The sequence below is a fragment of the Adiantum capillus-veneris genome, chromosome 5, assembly GCF_014529385.1.
Source record: "Adiantum capillus-veneris isolate H3 chromosome 5, ASM1452938v2, whole genome shotgun sequence".
Taxonomy (NCBI): Eukaryota; Viridiplantae; Streptophyta; class Polypodiopsida; order Polypodiales; family Pteridaceae; genus Adiantum; species Adiantum capillus-veneris.
In genome coordinates, this window is record NC_140935.1 from 46,237,773 (window position 1) to 46,265,693 (window position 27,921).

Below are 27,921 nucleotides of genomic sequence, written 5' to 3' on the forward strand. Positions count from 1 at the left end.
TCAAGCTTCTCATGAGGCAATGCCTTTGTGAACAGATCTGCAAGGTTGTCCTGTGTTGACACATAAGCCAAGTTGATCTCTCCTGCTAAGAGCCTCTCCCTGACATAGTGGTAATGCACCTCAATGTGCTTTGTGCGAGCATTAAAAACTGGGTTCCTTGCAACTACCAATGCGCTCTAACTGTCAGTGTAGATAGTGTTGGCAATGTCTTGTCCAACACCCAAATCAGCCATAAGGCATCTGAGCCATACACACTCAACCATAGCTGTGAAGACTGCCCTGTACTCAGCCTCACAACTCGAAGCGGCCACAGTAGGTTGCTTCTTGCTCAACCATGATATACATGAACTGCCAAGCATGAAACAAAAACCACTTGTGGACACTCACGGGTCAAAACAACCAGCCCAATCAGAGTGGCTACACTAGGTTGCTTCTGCTCAACCATGATATACATGAACTGCCAAGGATGAAACAAAAACCACTTGCGGACACTCGCGTGTCAAAACAACCAGCCCAGTCTGAGTCCAAAAAGGCATGTAAGTCTGGCAGCAACGATCCCCCCTTGGGATAAAACAAGCCAAGATGTAAATACTCAGCCTCACAACTCGAAGTGGCCACAGTAGGTTGCTTCTTGCTCAACCATGATATACATGAACTGCCAAGCATGAAACAAAAACTACTTGTGGACACTCGCATGTCAAAACAACCAGCCCAATCTGAGTCCAAAAAAGCATGTAAGTCTGGCGACAATGATCCCCCCTTGGGATAGAACAAGCCAAGATGTAAAGTGCCACTAAGGTAGCGGAAAATCCTCTTGACATCTTGCCAATGCTTAGACCCTGGGCTATGCATAAATCTGCTGACCTGTGAGACTGCAAACTGAATATTTGGCCTCGTGTTGCATACATAAATGAGGCAGCCAATAGCAGTTTGGTAAAGAGTGACATCAACAGGATCGCCAGCATCATGTAGACTCAACTTCAAACCTGTTTCCATGGGAGTGGCAATAGGTTTGCAATCCTCAAGTCCAAACTTACATAGCAATGTTTCTATGTAACTTTTCTGACCATCACACTGCTTAAACTGTATACCCAAGTAATGATGCAATAGTCCCAAATCTTTCATCTTGAAAGTAGCATTCAAATCAGCTTTAAATTCAGCAATATGTCTCTCATTTGGTCCAGTGATCAACAAATCATCGACATAAAGAACCACAATGAGAAGTACATCAACCTCACGCTTTACATACAATGTGCTTTCTGTTGGACTGTTACGAAAGCCTCGTTTCACCAAATGAGTGTCAGCTTTCTCATACCAAGCACGAGGAGATTGCTTCAACCCATACAAAGCCTTCTTACATCTGCACACTTTGTCCTCTTGTCCTTTTATGACAAAACCGCAAGGTTGCGTTACATAAACTTCCTCAAATATGTCACCATTCAAGAAAGCAGTAACAATGTTTGATTGATGTACATCCCAACCAAAATGAGCTACCAATGCACATAGAAAATGCACAGTAGTCATACGACAAGTGGGAGCAAAAGTCTCTTCATAATCAATGCCATTTTGCTGTGCATAACCCTTTGCAACAAGTCAAGCCTTATGGCGATCGATTCACTATCCGGCTTGCGGTTTAACTTGTAAACCCACTTCATACCAATGGCCTTTTTTCCAGGAGGCAAATCACATAAAGTACATGTGTCATTTTGTATAAGTGCATCATATTCTGATTGCGTGGCAACCATCCAATTTTTTGAATTCTATGCTTCATCAAAAGGCAGAGGCTCCTCAACATCATGTAAGCTAGACACAACCAAAGCATAACAATCTGATGCATAAGATGCATGGCGAGAGCCTGAACGAGTACGGCTAGACAAAGGTACATCCAATTTACTATCACGCAAAGTGTGCACCATCCATTTTGGCATACCTCTAGCCTGCTCATTTTCAGCCCTTTCCTCATTAAGTACATCATGTACATCTGCATCAGTAATAGGCTGATCTAAAACATTTTTAGAAACCCCCATAGGCTGTACATTTCCCTCATTGGAACTTACATTCATATTTCCACCACTGAAAAGAGGCAAAAAAGTGTCATAAATGTCCTATGAGCTTACATTACTGTCTCTAGTACATGACAACAAGGGTTGAACAGAATCTTCCACAAACACTACATCCCGCGAAACCAGAATACGTTCTGTTTGCGGATGATACAACCTGTAACCTTTGCTTTCAGCACTATACCCAACAAAAATACATTTGACAGCCTTATCATCCAATTTTCTGTGTTGCACTTGTGGCACCAAAGCATATGCTAAACAGCCAAAAACACGCATGTGCTCAATCGAAGGCTTTCAATCATGCCATGCTTCATATGGAGTAATAGGATGCAAAGCTTTCGTAGGACACCTGTTAAGTACATAAGTGGCACACATGATGGCCTCAAGCCAAAAAGAATGCGGCAAAGCTTGACTTTTGACCATACATCGTGCCATTTCCGTCAGTGACCTGTTTTTCCTCTCAGCAACACCATTTTGCTGAGGTGTATAAGGCACTGTACATTGGTGTTTTATCCCACGACTAGCCAGAAATGCATTAAATTCATGAGACATATACTCCCCCCCTCGATCGGAACGGAGGGTGCCCATAGTACATTTCGAGACATTTTCGACCATAGCCAGAAATTGTTTGAAGCACATAAAAACTTCGGACTTCGCTTTAAGCCGAAATACCCAAGCATGCCTGGAGTAATCATCAATGAAAGTCACGAAGTACAGGTAATTGCCCAAGGACGGAGTTTGCATGGGCCCACAAACATCACTATGCACAAGCTGCAACCTGCATGTGGCCCGAACTGAACCATCCTTTGGAAACTTAGAACGCTGCATCTTACCCAAAATACAGCCTTCACAAACATGTTTGACAGGTGCTTCAAGAGGTGGCAAAGAAGCAACCATATCAGATTTCTGCAAACGCAGCAAACTGGCATAATTCAAATGACCAAAATGTGCATGCCAAAGTTTTGTATCTGAAATAGCCCTTGAATCTGCAACAGCATTTGCAAAATTTTTTCCACACTTGTCATACAAAGTGAGCTTATACAACCCACGACACAAGAGGCCAGATGCAACAATTTCATCACCAAAATTGAGATCATGAACTGTACATCTGTCATCCACAAATTTGACTACAAGTCCAAGTCTAGCAAGTGCGGATACAAACAAGAGATTCTTCTTGATCCCAGGTACATAAAGTGCATCAACAAGTGTGAAAGAACTGTCATTTGCAGCAGTAAGCACAATCTTTCCAACTCCTTAAACTGGATAAGAGGCATTGTTGACACAAGTAACAGAATTCCCATGAGGGACAGGCTCGAGAGAGGTGAACAATTCACGATGTGAGGTAATGTGCTTTGTAGCACCACTGTCAAAATCCCACACATGTAAATCTGCAGCAACTGACAAGCATGCATCATGGACAACAGGATTGTAAGTGCACTCTGCGCTAAAAGCCCATTCTGCATCAACATCAGCATCACAGTCTCCTTTCCACATAAGACTCAACAATGGCTGCATTTGTAGTGGAACTTGCATTTGCAGTGGAACCTCCCTCTTTCTTCTTAGCCTCTTTGGCCTTCAACTTAGGACATGACTTAATCAAGTAATCATTAGCTTTACAATAATGGCAATGCATCTTCTTTTTGCCCTTATCACCAGAATTGCCAGACGAAGTGCTGCCAGCAGAAGCATTGGGAACAAAAGTTTTGCCACTCACAGTAGAACCATAAGAAGTGGCTACATTGCTGTTACCACCCTTTCTTTGAGAAGCAATAAAAGCCCGTTCAACTGCACGTTGTCTAGTCATGTTTTTTCTGGAAAGTGACTCTTGCAACAACAATAAGCATAATTCATCAAACTTGACAACTTTTGGATTTCCTTGGGTCATAAGTCTCCAAGTACTAGCAAAAGTCTAATAAGAATCTGATAAGGCATCAAGAACAGTCTGCACAAGGGAACTGTCTAAAATAACTTCACTTGCAAAAATAAGTTGCTCATTGATATCCTTAACACTAGCAAGGAAAGTGTCCATATCATCTTCCTCATGCATAATCTTTGACTCCAACTCTTTATGCAGCAAAGCAATTTTAGCCTCATTGCGGCTTGCATAAAGACCTGCTAGAATATCCCAAGCCTGTTTTGCAGATTTTGCTGAACGGATGTGAGGAACAATGGTACGCTTCACAGACAACACAATCAATGCATGAGCCTGCGCATCCTTAACATCCCAACGAGCTTGTTCTGCCATAGGCAAAACAACTCTAACAACTGCAATCCTTGCAGCAAGACATGCAACATCCTCAACATTGCCTACATCCTCAGAACTAGGACGTACATCAATGCCCTGTACAATATTCCAGACGCCCTTTGACACAAGAACGTGTTGCATCATATAAGCCCACATAGGGTAATTGTCTCCATCCAGCCTGTCCGCAGCAACAAACATCTTGAACACATCTGTGTTGTTGTTGTCAGCCATGGTAATATTGCACCTGATGTGAAAACTGCTCGAAAATAGGAGAAACGGAGCGGGAACAACACGTGCTATATAGCACAAACCGTGGAAGACTATAAGGCATCTGTTATGCAGAAAATGGCACTGACAGAATTTCTGCACAAAATGACAAAATTGCCTATGCAGACCTGTCTGTAGTGGAAACGGAGGCCGAAATGAGCCCGAATCACAAATTTGAGCAAACTGAGCTCTACGAGGCTGCCCAAAATATTTGTCGACCTGCGAATGCTCGCCAAAGCTCATTGAAATCGGAGAAAGTGAGCAGCCGTGTACTGGAGCAGCTGGCGACTAAGCTCGGGAGGACTGCCACATCACCAACTGCCTTGGGTTAGGGTTAGGGTTAGGGTTAGATTAGGCAAAATTAGGGTTTGGAAAAAATTTAGGGTTACGGTTTTCTGGTAGCATTTAAGGTTTTCGGCCATTAGGGTTAAGGTTTCAAGTACCCACGTCATCACTTTGTGACATACACCCCTCTTGAAAGCATTGTAATCGCCCTCGATTACGCCTGCAAAACAGACAGAGGCCATAAACCATCTTAGCAAACACTAACTGTTAGTACCTACGTACTAGGAACACACATCTAGCACATGTATCAATTGACAGTCACATCACATGACATGACATGACATCACTAGACATCACAGGATATCACATGACATTCAACATTCATTCGGATCTTAGACCATGATTTATCGGCAATGTAGCTAGCAATCGCATCGATTCAATCGGGACCTCATCGATGTCCGATTGACTAACCCCTATTGCAACCATATCTATTCGAGATCAATCATACCAAAATGCTACAGTCATTTCGTCTATCAGTTCCTGCACTAAAAAAGAAGTCAAGAACAAATCAGTATCATAATCAGGAATTCCATTTGATAAAGTCATCCAGTAGAATACTGTCAGCTCTCAGTATCCCTGAAGCTCAAAGAGACATCAGTGACTTTTTTTTTCCCCCGAGAAAAAGATCCTTCTATTAGTTAATGAAAACTGCCCATAGGGCTACATCCACCTCTGCAGGAGAGGGCTACAACAAGCATGATGGAGAGACTCTCCCAATGACAAAACAGCATATATACAATGAGGCTAAATCAAGAGATGGGAGGAGGGAAGAGCCACACAGGTGGACAGTAGTGCCATCTGGGCATCCCCTGGACAATGGTGTAGAAAGGCCGAGGGCACCAGAGTTGAAGGAAAGCCTCGCGGCGCTCCCGCATGCGGTCGGAGCTACCCTGTAGTCCCTCAAGCTGTCCTCTGAGAGTATGGATCAACTCTAGCCAAAAGTCACGAACAGTCTCTGCTGGTGGCACAGGGCGAGCCTCAAAGATGCGGAAACAGCGGGCCCGCCAGATGAACCAGAGAGCTAAGCCGTTGATGAGCTCCCAACACTCCTCTCTCTCACTGCACCACTCATGTGGAGTAAGATCTGTAGCAGGCTGGAGAATAGGTCGCCCCCCCTGCATCACTATCATCCTGCTGGTGGAAGATAGCTCAAACTAAAGTGCCGGGCCCGTGAGGGTGGACCAAGCCGCTGCCCCCCCAAGTGTACTGTCGAGCTGTGGAGAGGGCAGGCATCAACCAAAGAACTCGTAGCCACACCTGCTGGGCCGAGGGACAGTCCCAAAGACAATGACGCTGACTCTCCACCAATTGGTCACAGGCTGCACATGCGGCCGAGAGACCACTATGCACAAGCCAACTCCCTACTGCTGTGGCTCTATGTGCAACCAGCCATTGGAACAAAGTGACGCGCCTCGGCTGTCTGGAGTCCCACAGCCGCTGCCAAAAAGCTGCCAAGAACTCGACTGTGAGTCCCTCCTCCTGCCAATGACGTGCTACAGCGGGGCGAGCCAAGAGACATCGGTGACTTTAGTATCAAAATCGAGGCATTTGTTGACAAAAGAGCGGAATGACTCCCCTCTTGTGCATCCCACTGCACCAGATCTCCGGCCAAGATCTCCGGCCAAGCTGAATTCTGGGTTCCATTTGGAGTAGACTATGCTAAACCAAAAGCATTGAGGTAAAGTTTCACAATCTCAAGAGTATCTGCTAGGTCCTCCTCCTCCATCCACTCCACATCCAATGCATGATAGTTCTTGAACTTAACCAAGAACCACCTTCGGACTTTACCTTTATTCTTCGTATCCTTATGTGCCAAAATCTGTTCACAAATAAGGATCTCCTCGTTTTCTTTCACTTCGGGTTGCTCATCAGGCTCCCCATCATCAGGCACATCACCTTTAAAAGGTTTCAAGAGACTCACATGAAATGCATTGTGAAACCTCCAAGTATCAGGCAGTTTCAGTAGGAAGGAGACATCATTTATCTTTTCAGTGATCTAGAAAGCTCCATAGTATCGCATACTAAGCTTTGGGAAAAGCCTCTCCTTTCCCTTTTCCTTTCTCAGGCGTGCCTTCTCAAAACGTAAAAGCACCCAATCATCCTCCTTCAATTTCAAGTCGCGACGATGCCGATCCGCTACCTTTTGTTGTCGTAGTCTCGTGAACCTTGCCAAAAGCCATATCTAAGTCTCGCATATATTCATCCGCTTCAAAAATCTTATCTTTCGTGCTTAAGAAGGGTGGAACCTTTGCAGCACCTTCAAGAATCTCAAATGGCACCTTCCCCGTCGAAGAGTGTATCGTGTTATTGTAGGAAAATTCCACCAAAGGTAGGTACTTTTCCCATTGAGTCTTCTGATCCGAGGTATAAGACTTAGAACCACTAAATTGGAAATCTCAGATTGCCCGTCAGCCTGCGGATGGAACGATGACGAGAACTGCAACCGCGTGCCAATGTTCTCCCAAATTGCCTTCCAAAACAAACTCGTAAATCTGGGGTCTCTGTCGGAGACAATCGTCTCAGGCATGCCATGTAATCTGAAGATCTGGGCCACATACAATCTTGCTAAGTGATCCGGCTTGACTGTTTTCTTCACTAGAATGAAGTGAGCCTGTTTGTTAAAACTGTTAATAACAGTCCAGATACCATCGTGACCACTATGTGTTCTCGAGAGATCAAAAATGAAATCCATTGCAATACTTTCCCAGGGGCGTGTGGGTATGGGTAAAGTGTCACGATTGTGACTATGTTAACAGTGTTACATCTACTCCTAGTTGCGAATACGCAAAGTGCCATGCCAAGGAGGACCCCTACACTTGCATGGTCACGACCCTTTGCTCAAGAGACGTGCCTCTTTGCCAAAAGCCACACTCCTTCGACGATTGCTCACACCCCTTCGCTCTACGGGTGCGACTCTTTGCCCAATGGTTGCAGCTCTTCGTCGAAAGGATGTGTCTTTACGTATAAAGTCATGTCTCTTCACCAGGAGACATGTCTTTTCATTTGTGTCTCTTCGTCTCCTATGTAAGGAGCAACTCTTCGCCGAAAGGATGTGTCTTTACTATAAAGTCATGTCTCTTCACCAGGGGACGTGTCTTTTCATTTGTGTCTCTTCGTCTCCTATTTAAGGAGCCTATTGTACTCAGTTTCAAACAATCATTCGATCAATCAAACACAGAGTCTTCGGAGTCTTTCTTTGAGTTCACGTCAGTTTCTTAAGTTTTAATCATGAGTTTAAGTACTTCATAAAGGATTAGTACCTAGAATCCTTACAATGGTATCAAAGCAAAAATTTTCCGGGACCGTAAGGTTGTGAGCCTCTCATCCTCGCCGCTACACTCTACCCACTTCCCGGAGTTGTATGGAAGCAAAGGAAAGATGGCATACTAGCTACCAGCTTAATGTGAGGTATTCCTAAACTCTACCAATTACATCCTTAATACAGATATATGTACGGAGGGATGGCATACTAGCTACCAGCTTAATGTGAGGTATTCCTAAACTCTACCAATTACATCCTTAATACAGATATATGTACGGAGGGATGGCATACCCGATGTGCGTGCAAAAATTTCTTGATGGAAGCCTCACGATGCACCTCTTCATCGGCACCCTTTCATCGGGCTCTGCCTCTTGGTAGCCGTCTGTGCCTCCTCGAGGTGCCTCTTCGCTGATTGCCTCATGCGGTGCCTCTCTTGCCGTATCCCTTCACCAGATATTGATGCACCCTTTCACAAGGGGCATGTCCCTTCACGCCATTTGTTGGGCTGAATCGCGTGGCTACCGCCCCCTTTCCCAAGCGTCACCCCCCTTCACCAAGTGTTGAATTTCTGAAACGCTGGGCTGAAAATTCCCAAGCATCACATGTTCCAAAACGGCATCCATTTCCAATCCTTTGTTGGCGCTGGTTCGTAATACCTTTTTGCTAGTTTTTTTTAACGTAAAACAACAGTAGCACCACATACGTAATAATCCAGCTAGCGTAATACTTTAAAAAAACTCAGCCCAAAGGTTTTCCTTTAAATTGGCCAGCCAGCCCCAAACGTAGTAATCCAGCTAGCGTAATACTTTAAAAACACTCAGCCCAAAGGTTTTCCTTTAAATTGGCCAGCCAACCCCAAAAATTTTTAAGCCCTCATGTGAACAACCAGCAAGCAGCATTACAAATGGGTGCATGTTATTCTGCAAATTTCTCTCACCAACGCTGACTCCCTGCTTGTCCTTTGGATGCCATTGGAATCACACCCATCGTAGACGATGCATTCGGGGTGCCCATCCCTTATCTTTCATACATAGACGAGATTCCCGACATTATTCTCTTGGACAATCCTCCTACACCTTAAGTAATAATTATTCCGGAGCCAGATTCAATCCCAGAGCCAGCACCCCTTCCCGCTACGGTATGTATACCTTTCCAGCCTCGCCACGATATTCCCTCTGAGCAGTCAGCATGACCAGATCACAAGATGGCAGCGACCATAATATACCGGAGGACCCGATAGCAGTTCTTAAAGCGTAGATGGCAGCACTTTCAATAAGCCTCGCATCGATTCATACTCGCTTGGATCAGATGCAGACGCAAACCTCTTCTTGGAGTTACATGCATCTTCTTCCGACGCTTCAATGGTCGACCAGAAAGAATCACTCAAACAAAAGCCTTCAGAACTCAAATTTTCTCACCCAAAGCATGGTTTCTCAGAGACAACCAGACAAAAAGCATCTTCATGCGAGTAGAAAAAGTCTCAGCATGAATATTCTTGGAAAAGTTACAATTCTAAGCAGCAAACTTCTTAATGCAATCATCAGCAGCAGAAGCAGCACATGAAGCTTCCAAAGGATCTCATCTTAAAAAGAAATCAGCCATATCAAGATGGACGCACTTAGTGGCATATATATCCGACCCTAGTCAAGTACTCGATCGTAAACGCCGCGACGCTGGATAAGTTCCCCCTCGCGAGCCATGCCCTACATTTAAGTCTTTCTTGTCTGATGGTGATAAAGTTGAATATTTATTGATCCTTTCCTTGTGAAAAAGGATTCTGCAGAGGTCTAAGAGAAAACAGCTCCCTCAACCTCCCCCTTCTCAACTAGATACCTTAATACCCGCTGAAATAGCTGAAGATTCAGAAGATTCAGGTTATTGCAGGACAACCAACAAGCACAAAACCCCTTCTTTGGCCGTGTTCTAGGCAAAAAAAAGTAGCCTCGTCACCGCCCTTGCAGAACCAAGTCTTTGTCTGTGAACACATACCAGATGCCGTGGTGAATAAAGATTCTTCTTCAAACTTGAAGACTTCAATCCTTACGTAAAAAAGTGCAGAGGATGACTTAATTACAGGCTCTTGCAACACGTCTTCAATCGCTACAATTGAATTGTTGGACACAATTTGTTCCACAAATAAACCTTTACAGATGGAAATACCTCCAAACACTACTCTGTCTCAGTCTACGACACCCCTTCAGGAGGATTTTAGTGTTTGAGACAAACCAATGGAATACTTTACAGATTTCCAACCATTGGTCATCACTCAACAAAAAACTCAAGTCAGTTTACCAATAATTTCACTCGAAGCAGATAAAGATTCAATCTTTTCTTGGACAAAGCTCGAAGTTACAAAAGACTTTGATAAAAGCACTTATCAAGTTGCAGATATGATCAGTTTTCAGTTTGGCAAAATAGTCATGGTCAATAACAGTGCCATGACATGGGACTTAATGGAAAGAGCTTTGGATACAGAAGCACTACAAAAATACATTTCCTTCTCCCGGAGTCTCTACAACTACCCTGGGTTTTATTTAAAGAGGGAGGGAATGTCACGATTGTGACTATGTTAACAGTGTTACATCTACTCCTAGTTGCGAATACGCAAAGTGCCATGCCAAGGAGGACCCCTATGCTTGGATGGTCATGAACCTTCGCTCAAGAGATGTGCCTCCTTGCCAAAAGCCACACTCCTTCCAAGACTGGTCACACCCCTTTGCTCTACGGGTGCGACTCTTTGCCCAATGGTTGCAACTCTTCGCCGAAAGGACGTGTCTTTACATATAAAGTCATGTCTCTTCACCAGGAGACATGTCTTTTCATTTGTGTCTCTTCGTGTCCTATATAAGGAGCAATTCTTCGCCGAAAGGATGTGTCTTTACTATAAAGTCCTGTCTCTTCACCAAGAGACATGTCTTTTCATTTGTGTCTCTTCGTCTCCTATATAAGGAGCCTATTGTACTCAGTTTCAAACAATCATTCGATCAATCAAACACAGAGTCTTCTGAGTCTTTCTTTGAGTTCAATTCAGTTTCTTAAGTCTTAATCATGAGTTTAAGTAATTCATAAAGGATTAGTACCTAGAATCCTTACATAAAGGCTATAACAATCCCTGTGCTTTATTCATGTCAAACTTGACCTTCAAGCATACCAAGCAACTGCGCACAAACTCTTCCACATCCTTCTTGAGTCTCTGCCAAAAGAAGTATCTATCTACCTCTTTCATGGTGATAGCAATGCCGCGGTGACTCGTAAAAGGTGGACAGTGGAATTCAGTCATAACCTTTTCCCTCAACGGCTGTGTAACGCACAACATGGTTTTTCTCATCAAGTAGCCATCCCGAATGGAATATCCCGCTACTATCTCCCCATCCCGTATCCGTGTGAAAACGTCTGCAAAATCTATATCTGTGGCATACTGGTTGACCATATCCTCAAAGCTCCTATGATGTATCGTGGAAATAGACAGAATCAACGGCTTCCGAGACAAAGCATCTGCCACCACATTCTTCTGTCCCTGAACATGGACAATTTGGAAGTGAAACTGTGACAAGATGTTCGCCACCGCATCTGCTTTTTCGAAAGTTGCTTCTGTGACAAGAAGTAGCGCAAACTCTGATGGTCTGGAAAGACAGTAAAATCCGCTCCGAGTAGGTAATGCCGCCACTGAGTAAGAGCATAGATAACCGCCAAAAGCTCTTTCTCATAATTCTGTGATGTCATCTTCGGCCTTGAGAACAATTGGCTCTCATAAGCAATGACATGGCCTTCTTGCATTAAGACCGCACCCAGAATACGACCACAAGCATCACAATATACTTCAAATGACTTCTGCAAGTCCGGCAAAGTCAAAACTAGTCCCGTAGTCAATTTCTCTTTCAATGTCTGAAAGGCAGTCACCTCTGTGGGTCCCCATGAGAAAGGGACTCCTTTCTGTGTCAAGATATGCAAAGGGGAAGCAACCTCTGCAAACTTTTGAATGAACCGCTTGTAGTACGAACACAGTCCCAATAAGCTTCTAACTTCATGGACATTCTTCAAATCGAGCCAATCACGTATTGTCTCTATCTTGGCCGGATCCATTTGCACTCCTGCTCTGCTGAGACAATGTGTCCCAAAAAGTGTATCTCTGGTAGGAAAAATTCACTTTTCTTTGCATTAATCACTACTTGTGATCTCGTAATTCTTGAAAGAGCTAAAGCAGATGATCTCTATGTTCTGCCTCATTCTTGGAGAAAACAATGATATCATCAAAGAAAGTGGCAACAAATAGCCTGTACAAAAAATCATGTCCATCATCCAGTGAAATGTCGTAGGAGCATTGGTTAAGCCAAAAGGCATCACCAAAAACTCAAATAACTCAAAAGTCATCCGAAAAGCTTTCTTGTAGATGTCTCCGAGTGTGATTCTGATTTGATGATATCCACTCTTCAGATCAATCCTGCTAAAGCACGAGGATCCTTGTAATCTATCGAGTATATCATCGATCCTAGGAATCAGAAATCTGTTCTTGATGGTGATTTTGTTGAGAGCTCTACAATCAATGCACATTCTCCAAGATCTGTCTTTCTTCAAAACCAACAACACTAGAGAGCAATACGGTGAAGTACTAGGCTAGACAAGATCCTTTTCCAAGAGGTCTTTCACTTGGTTCATAATCTCTTCATTCTGTGCTCGGCTCACACGATAAGGTGGCCAGTTTGGTGGTGTGATTCCATGTATCAGATCAATGGTATGATCTTCAGGCCCTCTAAAAGCAATCGGCATGAATGTGGAGAAATATCTTGGCGTTCTTCTGTTCAGGTTAAAACATATTCAACCTTTATCCATCGTTTAGTTCTCTCCCAAAAGAATGAGTAAAGAAACTGAAGTTCATCAGGTACAATCTCTGAGCCCTTCATTTGTCAAAGTCGCTTTCTCGGCTCGGTAGTCAACCACGGCGTAGTTCTTGTGGAACCAAGGGATTTCGAGTAGAACGTCACTTGTGTGCCCTGAACACCCTTGTCATTGCGAACGAAGTTTGCCAATGCTCGGTGTAATGGCAACATCTCGTCTGGGTGCCACTCGAACTACCTCTGCCTGTGGTCTCAGCTTGTCAAGCGTAGTTCCAAATCAAGCCGCCAATTCCAAGTGAAAAGAGGTTCGCCTTGGCTCCTTCGAAAGAGCTTCTTGATCCTTCACTTTGCCCCAAAAGCGGCAAAGTTTGTACTTTCATTCATTTGATTTGGTTTAGGTCCCACGCCATGTGGTACCAGTTCTGCTTTTTATCTGTCTTTTCTTCCACGTCTCTTAGCTGCTTTAGAACTTTCTGGCCTTTCTCATCTTGTTCATACGGTGCTTTGTTAGGGCACTTTGCGGAGATATGTCCATGTTCCCCGCATCCAAATCACTTTCCCTCCCTGATGAAGCGAGCTCTCTCCTCAGGAGTAAGCTTGGGTCGTGCATCCTTCTTTTCTGGGTCGCTCTTTCTCTTTCTACTTTCATTCATTGAAGTTTTCTCGGCTCGTTGCGTCATGACCTCATTGGTGAGGTAGTTAGACTGCCAGAGTGAATGGCAAATCCCCATTTCCCATGACTCATCAACTCCTGAATAGAAGCTGACTTTTGTTCCAAGCAGTGATCTTGGATCTCTGTAGGTAGACCCAAGGTAAACTGCTCAATTTGTTCTCTGAACGAGATCTTCTTGAATGAAGAGGCGGGTAGAAAAGAGCTCCAAAATCTCTCACAGTAAGCATCCACTGTATCTCTCTTGGTCATCCGAAGATGGTTCCACGCAGCTCCTATATCACATTCATACTCTTGCGTCAGCCAAGAAGAAATAAAAAGCTTCTCAAATTTCAGCCATTTAACTGGCGTAGTCCTGTTTAAAAGGAGTGTGGACTACCAAGTTCGAGAATTCCCCTTAAAATAAAAGGCAGCTCTCCAAATCTTGGAGTGCTATGAGTAGCGTCCTTCTGCGAAAGCAATGTCAAACTGCTGTATAAAAGACAAAGCCTTCGAAGCATCTTTGTATCTTGAAAAAATGTCAAATTTGATCGACTGTCCACCATCCTTAAACTCTCGAACTTTCTTGCTTTTATCTTCCAGAAAGTCATACTGGTTGGCTTTATAAAAATTCTTCTTGTTCGCATAAAATTTTCCGTCATCGGAGTCTGAAATGTCTATAGATGAGTCCTCTGTAGAACTATCACTCACTGGGCGAGATTTAGACTTCTTTGCCTTTTTCTTGTCCTTTCCAAAGCATTGTTTCTTGCTTTGCTTTTTGCCTTTTCTATCTTCTTCGCTTAAATCTGATACCAGTGTAACAGACTTGGACACTCCAAGTCAAGGATCAATCACAATAGCACCAAATAACCACTTCAAAACAGTTCACAGTTTACAATAGATTTGCACTCGCCCCACGGAGTTCCGTGCCTAGAGATGTTGGCCCCAAAGACTAGCGCCCCTTTTGGTATTTCTTTATGTATTAATCAGTTCAAAGTACAAGAGAGTGGTTAGGGTTTCACTCTCAGACTCTGCGTCCAGATGCTCTGCAGAGTGTGAACCCTCACCACGTATTTATTGTTTACAAGGGTTGCCAAAAGCAAAGCCACAAAAGCTTCAAATCAAAACCTAAATAAAAGCAAAAGCTCTTTTTCTCACAAGCTCTGTTGAGCTATAGAAAACAAAGAGAAAAGCTTTCTCTCTCTCTGCTGCCTTGCGTAGAAAAAATAAAGCAACTTTCCATGTTGGATTTTTCCCAAAATCTGCGCCGCAATTTACGAAATTGTACGGCCTGCCACGTGTCATCATATCCGCCAACCATGGGGCTGTTCACATCGGCATTTCTTGCACCCGCCACGGAATATCCATGCCACATCACCAGTTGCCTTTAGGGTTAGGGTTAGGTTAGGGTAAAACTAGGGTTTAGCATAAATTTAGGGTTAGGGTTTTTTTGGCAACATTTAGGTTTTTGGCCATTAGGGTTAGGGTTTCAAGTATCACTTTGTGACATCAAGCCATATGACCATGTGACAAATTGAGACTATATTTATAATTATATACAAAATAAGGACATTGTGTATGTGTGACACATAGACCCAAAGTATACTAGACATATCTTGGCAAGAAACTATAGCTCAAGATAACACACCCAATCAAGCCATATGACCATGTGGAAAATTGAAACTATAGAATTTGTAACTACATGGAAAAAAAACTAACAGTCTTAAAAACTTTAACGCTTTTTATCGTAAAAAGAGGCACAACTACAGATTTGGTAAGAATGAATAGCTCAAGAGACCCGGTCAAGCCATATGACCATGTGACAAATTGAGACTATATTTGTAATTATATACAAAAATAAAGACATTGTGTATGTGTGACACATAGACCCAAGGTATACTAGACGTGTCTTGGCAAGAAACTATAGCTCAAGATAACACACCCAATCAAGCCATGTTACCATGTGGGAAATTGAGACTATAGAATTTACAACTACATCTTTAACGCTTTTTATCGTAAAAAGAGGCACAACTACACATTTGGTAAGAATGGAAGCTCAAGAGACCCGGTCAAGCCATATGGATAGCTAGAAGAACTAAAGGTAAAAATCCATAGCTCAAAATGACACACCCAGTCAAGCCATATGACCATGTGACAAATTGAGACTATATTTGTAATTATATACAAAATAAAGACAAACCTTTGCTACACTCTCTTGGTTCCATGTCAAAGAAGGCATCAAGTAGTATGGCCAATCCATCACGGATATCAGTATATAGCATGAAGTTCTCCCTTCACGCCTTAAAGTTGACTCACTCCCCTAGATTTTGACTAAATATACACGACTCTTAATTTACATTTTTTGAGCTTCAAATGACTCTCAGCGTGTAGAAGTTGAGCGTGGATGGTGTGAGGCCCTCTATGGTCGTGGATGCTTAGATTTTCCTAGATCAATTACTTGATCAATCAACGTACCTCTAGTGTGGGTGAGATCTGAAATTTGTTGTTTCAACTGCTCCTCTGACCGTAAAGAAATTTGTGATCTTTAAGGTCATCTCTCTCTCATCAGCTAGATCTTTAAGGTCTCTTGGGATATGAATATGAAATCCTTGGCCATTACAAATTACGAAATTCCGTACAACTGCCACATCATCAGCCAGTCAACGCAATTTTTGGACAGTCTGTATAGTCTGCCATATCATCAGCCCGTCGTACAATCTACCACGTCATCTGTTGTTGCTGTGTGTGTTCGGGAAGTACTGCCACGTCATCAATTTGTGACACATAGAGCAAACTTGAAAAGGTGCATAACACATTGTTGCTCTTCTGATCACCGTTCAAGGGTACCATGGCAAGGAAGACTTTTGCATCATAAAGTTAGGGCATTGCGACACTCTTTTGGACATACCTTGGCATGACAACTATCTCATTCATCGATATGTCAAGCGCGCTTTTTTTTGTCAAACCAGGAGCATTCATTTGCCCAACATTGTACAAAGTCTAGGCAATTAGGACATTTCATGTATGAACGTTCGACATTAGGTAAGATAGATAAATCACAATGTAAGTGAAGGTTTAGCAAGACTGGTCACTTGTTCCAAAATCATGTATAAGGCCATATAAATCTGACCTTACAAACTGTAGAGGGGCTAAACCACCGACACAAACAAGGATCGCGAAGCAAGAGTAGTTACATATTTATTTAATATGTTGAAAATTTTACAAACTACTTAAACGGTGTAGACAAAGAGATGAACAAATTACCTGACTACGCAAAGTCAAGTTTGAAGTCACAAAGGATAAGGCAGTACAAGACTTGATTCAAGAACCTCAAACTTATATAGCAACATGGACAAAAGATAAAAGAAAAAATGTTAATTCCAAAAAGAGATTCTACAACATACATTCCTGGAATGAAAAGATCATGTGTGGAGCAAGGGGGAAGACTTGTGGAAGATGGAGCTCTACAACACTGTGCAAATTTGCGACTCCAAATAGGGAGGCAATCTCAAGAAGCCACCCATCAATTATGATGCAGTGTAATGACTTGCCCTTCAATGCAATCATATGCAGTTTGCACGGCCACACAACGATCATGGTCATGATCCTCCCCCTGGCTTGTCTCCTTGCGAGATGCATAGAGTAGTCTCATTGAGAGAGTTAGGTCAGACACTACCACGAAAACCTCTCTTTTGCTGGCAATAGGCACAATCAAAACATTTTGAAACATATTATGGGACCAATGCAGAAAATGCAGGTCCTCTTTGAGATTGGGTTGGAAGCTACCAAGAAAATTCTCCACAAGCTTGGAAACAACCTACTTCTTCGATTGGGCATCCTCATGGCAAGCTAGGAACACATTTTGGAAGTACTTGGGTGGGCTAACATCCACACATGAGAGGAGAGTGTCCCTCTTTTATCACTATTATCTAAACCAAAAGAGATAAGAATGATAGCACTTCACTGAGGCCTAGCGACACATTCTACTATAGACAGAAGAACGTCTCCATTCTGGCTCTAGATAATTTTCCTAAATCCTCTCAAAGAATTTGTGTGGTTATTGGAGTTTTGCGCATTTTTGAGAAATCATAATAGTCTTTGTCTAAAGAAACAAGAAACCTAGCAGAAGCCTAGCAGACAATATGCATTTTGGGGATTGTGGGGACTAGCCAATAGACACAACCACGGATTGACAATATCCAACATAAACTGATAGAGCTCAATGTCACTTTCAAGACTACATGAACACTTTCCGATCTAGCACAAGATTCAGTAAGATGTTTTTACACATGCCTCTAGTAAGGTTAACCTGACTTGGTTTGGCACTGGAGATGTTGCTCTCCTTCACTTTGACATGTACAACAACACCTCAGACCTGTTGAAAGGTAGCTCCCAGTTTGAATCTTCTTTCATCAATGATATCTGGATGAGACATCAAACAAGTGAGCACATCAACACTAAGCCATAAACTTTACACAAAGACGCAAAAGGAAAAGAGGTAAGCATACCTTCATTTGTGACGGAGAAGCAATTTGCCACTAGCCAAAGCAATCCTTACAGCTTCCCACATATAGTAGAGTACTGTTTTATTTCTACTGAATGTTTATACCCGTGATAACCAACACATCGTTGATTCATCAAAAGCTACTAGTATTCTTGAATATTTTCTCTTGTAATGGTAGACCTGGAATGCTTTCCGCCACCTTTGAATGCTTTTGGCAATTCTACTCTTCACCTGTGAAATCCTTGAATCTCTTCAAGGGCATCCCAATTTGAGTTAGTTCTGTTAGTACCACCAGTCAGTAGGTGAGTGAGTGCTTCACAAGTAATAAATAATCCCATCACTGGCCATATTTACACTTAAGAGTCTTACTCACAACCTTGCATAGCCTAATTATTTTGCATCCTCTGTATTTGGTAAGAAGATTGCCAAGAAGGTCAACCCCACCATGGAGGGAGTCAAATTTCAAAAGCAACAACTGTCTCTGTCATTACTGAAATCGTAGATATGGGCCACAAAAAATCCCAGATCACCAGTATTAGTAGGGCTTTGATGTCCTTGTTTAGCTTTTGTTGGTCGTAGAAGATCTCCAGGAAATAATGCTTCTCCTCCACCACTGCCTCCAAGTTCTAAAATAATGCTCCATTAAGCATAAAGGGTATCCTTTATCACATTAACAGGAACGTGGCAAACATCAAACTGATGACCTGGAAAGCAACTGATGCAGCAACAAGGCCCTATTCTCTCCTCATCAAGATGCCCTATATTACACACCTGGGAAGTATCATGGTAGCCTTATGCAATACCTTCAACAAGCTTTTCCTCTTACACTAATAGGCAAACTATTTGCTGATTCTTCTCTGCCATGCTTCTTCATGTCCTACCCTCATTAATTCAATACCTTCTACCTCCTTTTTCATTCCAGCAGTTGCATAAATATGAGCCATCGAAACATAACATTTGAGCATCTTTTACTAAACCTAAGCGGCTACAAGTGCTGAGAATGCAAGAAAATGTGGCTGCATTTGGAGAAAGACCCTCACGCTGCATTTTTAAAAAAGTTCAGTGCTTGTTCAGAATTACCTTTTTGAATGGTCCCTACAACTAATGCATTCCAAGTTATAACACTCCGCATAGGTAGCTGCTCAAGCACATGTTTCGCCTTCACGAGAGAGCACCACGCTGGGCATACATATCGACCAGGGCAGTGCCAAGAATGATATCACTTCCTAGAAACCCCTGTCTAGCAATCTCGTCATGAACTTCTTCCCCATTATCAATTGCTCCTACGGTGCTACATGCCGTCAAAATGCATGTGAAGGTTACTGCATTTGGAGAGAGACCGTCACCTTCATTCGATGCAGACAGTTCATTGCTTGCTCAAGTTCACCTTCTTGAACATATCTTGTAATTAATGCATTCCAAGTGCGCAGAGGCAAGGTCACTGTGCTCTGAAAGTTTCCATCCGAGCAAAAGGAGGACATGCTGAGCACGAGCGGCATAGTTCTCAGCATTGGGTAGCATAGTTTCCATCCCTCTCTCTCTCTCTCTCTCTCTCTCTCTCGTGTTTTGTGTTGCATACACCAGGCAGTAGGGATATGCTGATGGAGGTTCTTGCAGTGTTGTTCAATCGTGCCATGTGTGAGGGATTACCTGAGACTTGGAGGTTGTCTACTATTGTGCCTATATTCAAGGCAGGTGATCCTACAGAGCCTGGAAATTACCGCACTATTATGGTTGGACACACACTGGCACGATTGTATGCATCCATTATTGAGCAGCAGTTGAGTAACTGGGCAGAGGGTGAGGGTGTACGGGCAAAGGGACAGGCAGGTTTCAGGAGGGGTTTCTCCACTCTTGACCATATTCTGACACTCAGAGCTATCATTGAGGAGGGCAGGTCACATGGGAGACGGATTTATTGTAGCTTTGTGGATTTCCGCAAAGCATTTGACATGGTACCGAGAGCTCGACTGATGCGTAGACTGCAGGAGATGGGGGTGCCCACAGTGTTGATTTGGGGGATTATGGCTTTATACAGATCAGTGATGGGACATGTACGCACCCCAGAGGGGATATCTGACTTAGTTCACTCCACTATCGGGGTGAAACAGGGTTGCCCATTGTCTCCTACTCTATTTGGTATGTATGTTGATGAGGTGTCTGATTACATTGACAGAGAGGGTGATAGAGGTGCCCAGCTGGCAGGGACGTGGATCCCATTGTTGTTATATGCTGATGATATTGTCTTGATCTCTGACTCACCAGAGGGTATGCAGTGACAGTTGGATGCATTACACAGTTTTGCAGAGGATAGTGGATTGTCTGTAAACCTTGGTAAAACCAAGGTCATGGTGTTTAACACCACACCGCAGTGGATCAGGAGATCGGCGCCGACCTTCACGTATGGTCAAGAGATTGTGGAGTATACAGATGCATACACTTGCCTTGGGATAGTCTTCACTGGGCCGAGGTTTTCTTTGGGGAGAGCAGCAGAGACTAGACTGACCAGAGCTTATGCGGCCTTGGGAGGCTTGGAGAGGATGTGTTCGCAGGTTCAGTTCCAGGAACCTCGGACAAAGTTATGGCTCTTTGATACTTTAGTAGCCTCAGCTATGATGTATGGGGTACAGGTATGGGGACCTTCTGTAGGCCAGGATGGTTGGAGACGTATGGAGAGGCCCTTGGTATCTATGATCTCCCGATTGATTAGAGCCAAGGCCTCCGTACCTCACGCGATCGTTCGAGCAGAGCTAGCTGCCCCCCCCATGGAGATTGAGACGCTTACCAGATCAATGTCCTTTGTGCACAGCCTATGGGATACTACTAGAGACAGATATGCTAGACTGGCCCTTGAGTCTTCCAGACAGTTAGCTCTACAGGGGGACACTTCATGCTGGTATGCACAGATGACTTCATGGTTTCAGACGCATGGCTTCACCATGGACAGGTTGCCCCCTTTCCAGTATTCTCTTCAGGCACCCTCGCTGTCTCTTACACGGGTGGAGATCACTAGACTCATTCGTCAGGACCTGATCCAGCTCGACACCAGGAGGACATGGATAGAGCCGCCTCAAGAGTTGAGCACGAAGATGGCTTTCTATAGAGAGCATCTTCTCCACCTCACAGGAGATGGGTTTGTGATTCGACCCAGCTACATGGACACACATATGTCTCATGGTTTGCGTTGTGCCATTGGTCAGATACGCACATCCTCACATCAGCTCGAGATTGAGACTGGTAGATTCAGAGGGATACCAGCAGACAGCAGGATATGCCGATTATGCCAGAGAGAGCCAGAGACAGAGTTGCACTACATATGTCATTGCACAGTGTTCTATGAGATACGGGGACGTTTCCACTGCTTATTCAGAGAGGGTTTTGGTCCTCTATCTAGGGTCATGAGTTATGAGGATCAGAGATGTCTTGGACTATATCTACTTGAGTTACACAGGTATAGAGACACTTTACTGGGGAGAGCTAGAGAGAGGCAGTCCCAGAGACACATTACATATTTCTTTTCACTAGATATGGGACAGCCAGAGGAGCAGCCACCACTGCAGAGCTCGTCCCACACTCATTCGACCACTACTGGCACTCTCATCGACCGAGCATTGGAGCTACAGAGATACAGACGACCGCGACTGAGGAGAGGAGCTACACAACATCGACGGAGACTACAACAGAAGATTCGAGCCATACTCTCTCGACATCCAGAGTGCAGATGAGGATGGATCCTCACCATTTCTTCCATCTTTGTTTCACACACTGTTGCATCCAGTTTACCGGGTACCTATTGTATCAGCTGCTACACCCACGTAGTTTTAGATTGTAGTAGTAGTAGTAGTATTTTGTTCCACTTCTAGTTCTTTTCTAGTTCTTTTGTACCCAGACATGGTATTAGATTCACTATTTTGTAACTGATTGGTCTCATAGGTCTTTTTGGCCTTTTGAAGACGTTAATATAACATTTCATTTCATCTCTCTCTCTCTCTCTCTCTCTCTCTCTCTCTCTCTCTCTCTCTATCTATCTATCTATCTATTAAATCAACAAGCTCATCTTTATTTAATAGGCACACAGAGATATTGCGCAACAACTAGGTCTTACAATACTCCATGAAATAAAAACAAAGAAGGAATTTAAAAGAAACTGTTGAATTTTTCTCTATCAAAAACCTCATATTTAAAAAAGCCAGTTTATCAATCATATCATGATGCAAAATAAGCCTGCTACAGCAATATGTTCTTGAAGAACAGAGTTGCTCTACATTCTACAAAAAACTTCTCCTGTCCTGCTCATTTTATCAAGAAGAAGCAGGAAGAAGAAAACTACAGAAAAATTAACGGTATGACTTTTGGAAGCGATCTCGGGCACCTCTACCATCAAACTCCTTGGGATCACAAGGGCAACGAGAAGGGTACGATCATATCTGATGAGAATGTCTCTAATCTCCTTCTTGGAATGCTCGTCAATAAATTTCTGGTAGAATGCAACAAGAGCTTTGGCGATGGCCTGACGAATTGCGTAAATTTGTGAAGTGTGACCTCCCCCATGTACCCGAATGTGCATATCAATGCCAACAAAGCGATTCCGACCTAATAGCAGCACCGGCTCGAAGGCCTTGTAACAAAGGATCTCAAGCTCCACGAGCTCGATCGGGCAGCCATTGATCTTGATCAAGCCCCTCCTCCGTTTGCAATGGCACACAACCACCACTGTCTTCTTTTGTCCAAAGCACCGCACTGACTCTACTGCCGCGGCCATTGCTCTGCACTCCCCCCCCCCCTTCTCTCTCTCTCTCTCTCTCTCTCTCTCTCTGAAAGATGATGGACTTCAGAATCTGGATGGAGTTGGATAGGAAGAAGAGGAGGGAGTCAGGACTCGGGAGGTTCGAGTGATGCGACTCTCGACACATATTGCATGCAAAATTATGAGCGCCCTTTAATGATCCTATATTGCTTGGAATTATAGGAGGGGTATATTAGTTTGCTTGCAATTATATTGCTTGGAATCTTCACAGATTCCTCATGTGCCTCATTCTCTTGTAGGTTGGAGTAAAAGTCCAATCGTATGCAGGAATCTAGCACGTGACGTGAAGGGTATTTTGGGAATTTTGACAAATTAGAGGGATTTGAGATTGGCTTTAAGAAAACGAGGATATTTACATAAGTTTTAGTGTAATTACCGACAAAAGCTTCTAATTTTGACTCAAAAAACGAGAGAATTTCAAGTTTTCCTTTACTTTCACCATGCCATGAAAGTATTCATCAATGCGCGCGCACGCACATACACACACACAGAGGGAGAGAGATTTACTAATGTATTTAAGGTGGCTCAGGTAGTTGAATGTAGCCCCAATGTAACCCCCCTCCCTTATGTGTACAATATGAGTATGAAATAATGAGGGGCTATCCCTATTGTATACGCTTATGTACAAAATCCAAAAACCCCCCTATTGTACACTCACGTGGTACCGTATGGAAAAATACAGTGAATCCCCCGGGAAGGGACCATAGTACCTTTTTTCTAACTTAGCATAGTACTTTTGGTGCCCCATAGGATTCTTGCCCATCGTGTGCCTTAATCGAACCTTGGTAAATTTAAGTAAGACCCAATCATTTTCTTTAAAGGCTTGGGCTCTTCTGTGCTTGTCAGTAGCAGCCTTTTGCCTTTGCTGTGAGATAGAGATAGCATCCTTAATCTTTTGGAAATATTCTTGTAGGTCTCGGCTATACTCATCTGCAGCGAAGATCTTCCCGTGTACCTTAAGTAGCAGGGGACTTTTTGAGTCTTCCCTCAATTAACTCAAAAGGTGCTTTTCCCGTGCAAGTATGTATAGTGTTATTGTAGGCATACTCCACTAAGGGTGAGTATTTCTCCCATTGGGATCTTTGATCTACTTCCATTACATAGGCTTTTAGTAGATCAAGAATTGTTAGGTTAGCTATTTCACTTTGGCCATCCGTTTGCGGGTGATAGGCCGAAGAGAAGTTTAGCCTTGTTCTTAAATTCTCAAAGAGACCCTTCCAGAAATTATTGGTCATTCTAAGATCTATATCCGACACTATGGACATTGGCAAGCCATGGTACTAGAAGATTTGTGAAATGAAGAGGGTTGATATTTGATGGGCTTTGATAGTATTTTTGACAGGTATAAAAAGATAAACCTGTTTACTATCGTCCATATTCCCGTATTCCCATGGATCGACTTAGGCAATCCAAAGATAAAATCCATGGATACGCTCTCCCATGGTGAATTAGGGATGGGCAAAGGTTGAAGCAATCCAGGTTGCTTCTTGTTGAAAGCATGGGTTGGTGGTGCAAAAAATAGTGTCCTTGAAACCTCCTATGAGGCACTCTTGGATGGTGTTTTGTTGGCAGTTTTCAAAAGCCAAAAGATAAACATTTAATAATTCTAAAGGCGTTGTGTCAACAACTTTAACGGTTCTTGATTTAGTCGAATGCAAGACTCTCTACCTACCCCTTCAGCAGTCTACGAGCTCCCTCTGTGTGTGTGTGTGTCTACAGTCTACGTGCTCTCTCTCTCTCTCTCTCTCTCTCTCTCTCTCTCTCTCTCTCTCTCTCTCTCTCTCTCTCTCTCTCTCTCTCTCTCTCTCTCGTCAGAAGAAGAAAAATTGCAGCAGGAACTTGTAGAGGGACCATGTGGAGAATTTTCATAAGGTGTGGAGACTAAAGGTCCAGGAGATCGGGATGGAGATGTTGCAGCAGGAGATTGGCCAACAGGTTGTGTCCGAGTAGCAGCCTCCACTCGATTGTCACCTTTTGTGGAATGTCAATTTCAGCAGTTTGGGAGAGCACGTTCCGCACCAGCAACCTCCACACAATTGCCATGTTGGATGGCCGGCCATTGCTTGTGGTGTCGGATGTTTTGAAGAGAGGATTGTGCATGATGAGCCACCTCCAAGTACACTGTAGGGCTCTGAGTACTTGCAACAGCATGCGCAATACAATCCACTTCATGATGACATGACTCACAATTACCACAGGAATGACTCAGTCACAATTCGCCATGAAGCTAGGTACTTTGGAGGTAGAAAAAGTTCATAGAGTTCCTTTCAAAGGTAGTCATGGAAGTACCGTGACAGTAAAGAGGCTCTTTAGGTACTCTGGATCTCTGAAGGAGTATAGAATACCTCACAACGGTAGTCTTGAAAGTACCATAGAGCTCATTTCAAAGGTAGTCATGGAAGTACCATAACAGTAAAGAGGTGCTCTATGTACTTTGGAGGTAGGAAAAATCATTGAATACCTCACAGAGCTTTTACTTTGATGGGTTTTACTTTGAAAAATGTCTAAGCCTCTGATGGGTTTTATTTTTTCTTGCACAGGGTGAGCTTTACAGGAGGTTCCAAATGCAATATCCACACATCAAGATCTCACTCAGATGTTTTGAGGGATTGAAACCTTGGTTTGTTCGTAAGTTGAAGGACCGTTACACGTGCTGCTGTATTGCTCATATTCAGATGATATATCTGAAGGAAGCATTCAACCACATGAGACACAATAAGACAAATGTGCACGGCGATGGGTGTGGCTGCATGTGTGCTATATGCTTGCCAAAAGAGGCTCCAAGTAAGTGTGAAGTTGCCATGTACACATACGCTAGTGTAAGCACATTGACTGAAAGTGTGTTATGTGAAAAACCAACGGACTCTGCATTTCATAAGTTGCCTTGCTTGAAGGGAGAATGTCCTCAATGTGGGTTGAAGAGAGTAATGCTTTGTCCAAACAAAACACTTGAAAGTGCAGCCCAAATTTCTGTTAAGGTGTTTGAAGACGTTGCCTCAACCCATTCTCAAGGTAAGAAGCGCAAGGATCTTCTGGTGAAGGAAATGGGATGCAAGGATTTCACAACTTTTTCTCAAAATCATCTGACCACTTACATCTGACACAATTTTATTGCTCGGTGGCAATCTCAACAGTTCAAAGATTGAATTCATAGGTTTCCTAGAGATGTAGTGGTCTCTGTTATTTACTTTGTGGAAAATTACTCATTTAAGGAGCAAAATGAAATCAAGTCAATGCATTGATACTCTTCACAAGTCACCATCTTGGTGCACATTACATACATTCAAGACGAGAAAGACCAGGTTTAAAATATACACATTTTTACATTTCTGATGACAAAGATCATGACACGCTCTTTGTGCAAAATTGCTTGCAACTGCATAGTGTTTGGCTTCAAAATCAGGGATTCAACTTCTTGAAGTGGCACTGGGTGGGGTCAGATGGATGTGCTGCTCAATTCAAGTCATCTAGACCGTTCTTCTTCATGTCAAGGTACGCCAGGTTTTATTCCACCTCTAATGAAAAGTTTCCAGAAATTTGTTTCTGCCCAGCATTGAAGGTGGGCCATTATTTTAGGTACTATGGTTTGACTAGCATTGAAATGCTGTGGAGTTCTTTGCCTCGCGCCACAGAAAAGGGGAGCATGATGGGGCAGGGGCAGTTGTTAAGAGGGATTTAACACATGAGCAGTTAAAGCCTAATGCATGGCACATGGAGTGTGCCAAGGATGTTGTTGGCTTCTTGAAGCATAAATTTAATGATGAAAGTGGTCACACAGGGGTGAATTTGATTTTTTGGGAGGTCCAAGCAACTGAGGTGCCAAGGGAGAAGAAGTGGAATTGCAAGCGAGTCAAAGGCTCACGATCAATACACTGTGTCAATGGATACTCCAAGAGTGACAAGTGTGCACTCCGTTGCAGACTTCTCTCTTGTTTTTGTGAATTTTGTATGTCCCAGTGTTGGAGGTGATGCTTGAACAACACACATGTTGAGAACTGGAAGTATCTAACCCTTGAGGCATTGGATGGTGACAATACAAAAAGTGAATTTTAGCGACAACGAAGGATCAGATATGTCGATGTATGGTGGGAACCATGACGCAATTAGTGATGCTCTATGCATCGGTGATGCCTTTGCCACCAATGCCAATGAAGATGGAGCTGACTTCTACCTTCTGAGGTGCTCACAGGATAAATACAAAACAACAAGAGCCTTGAGTGATTCTTGGGGAAACATACTTTCTGTAGGGAGCTATTTGGTTGAGGGGTACTATTACGAGCTAGTGGAAGGTACCGAGCATATCTATTACATGCCTGCTAGTCAACCAAAAGTGCTTCTTGCACCACACTTAGTTATATCGATTAAGATACCCTTGGAACCCTTAGAAGGAGAGCCACATAAGTTTAAACTCGCTGCAAAAGTATACGAAAATGTGTACAATAGTATGCCAATAGTGATATAGGTTTCTGCCCAAGTAACTTGTTGAAGTACCAGTAATTAGCTTCAAAGTACCATGCAGCTATTCCACAGGTGGTTTTTGTAGGAGCCTATCATAGGTTTCAAAACCTCTTACAGGCAAGTCCAAACAAGCACTTGTAAACGATTTTGTCTACTTGAGTAACAAAAATAGCATTTCAATTCTGGAACACAAAGTACCTGTCTATCAGCCTAAAGTACCTTACAGGTAGTTCACAAGCACTTCTGTTAAAATATGTAAAAAACAAGCACTTCTAAAAGTTTATCTACCGGCCAAAAGTACCTTTAAGGTAGTCCTCAAGTGGTTTCTGTATGTTAAGATATGTAAGTAACAAGCACTTGTAAAACCTTTTGTATGCCATCCCAAAGTAACTTATAGGTTCTTTACAAGTCTGACAACCAAAGGACCTTACAGGTAGTTCACAGGTGGAAACTATATTAAACTATGTAGGAAACAAGGACTTGTAAAAG

At 43.2% G+C, this 27,921-nt stretch overlaps 2 pseudogenes; one reads left to right on the forward strand and one right to left on the reverse strand.

The window, feature by feature from the left end:
* LOC147457242 (uncharacterized) overlaps positions 1 to 10,106 on the forward strand; it is a 36,195-nt pseudogene extending 26,089 nt beyond the window's left edge.
* A 12,398-nt stretch (positions 10,107 to 22,504) lies between these two features.
* Positions 22,505 to 22,929, reverse strand: LOC147457243 (small ribosomal subunit protein uS9-like; annotated as a pseudogene).
* Positions 22,930 to 27,921: the final 4,992 nt, after the last annotated feature.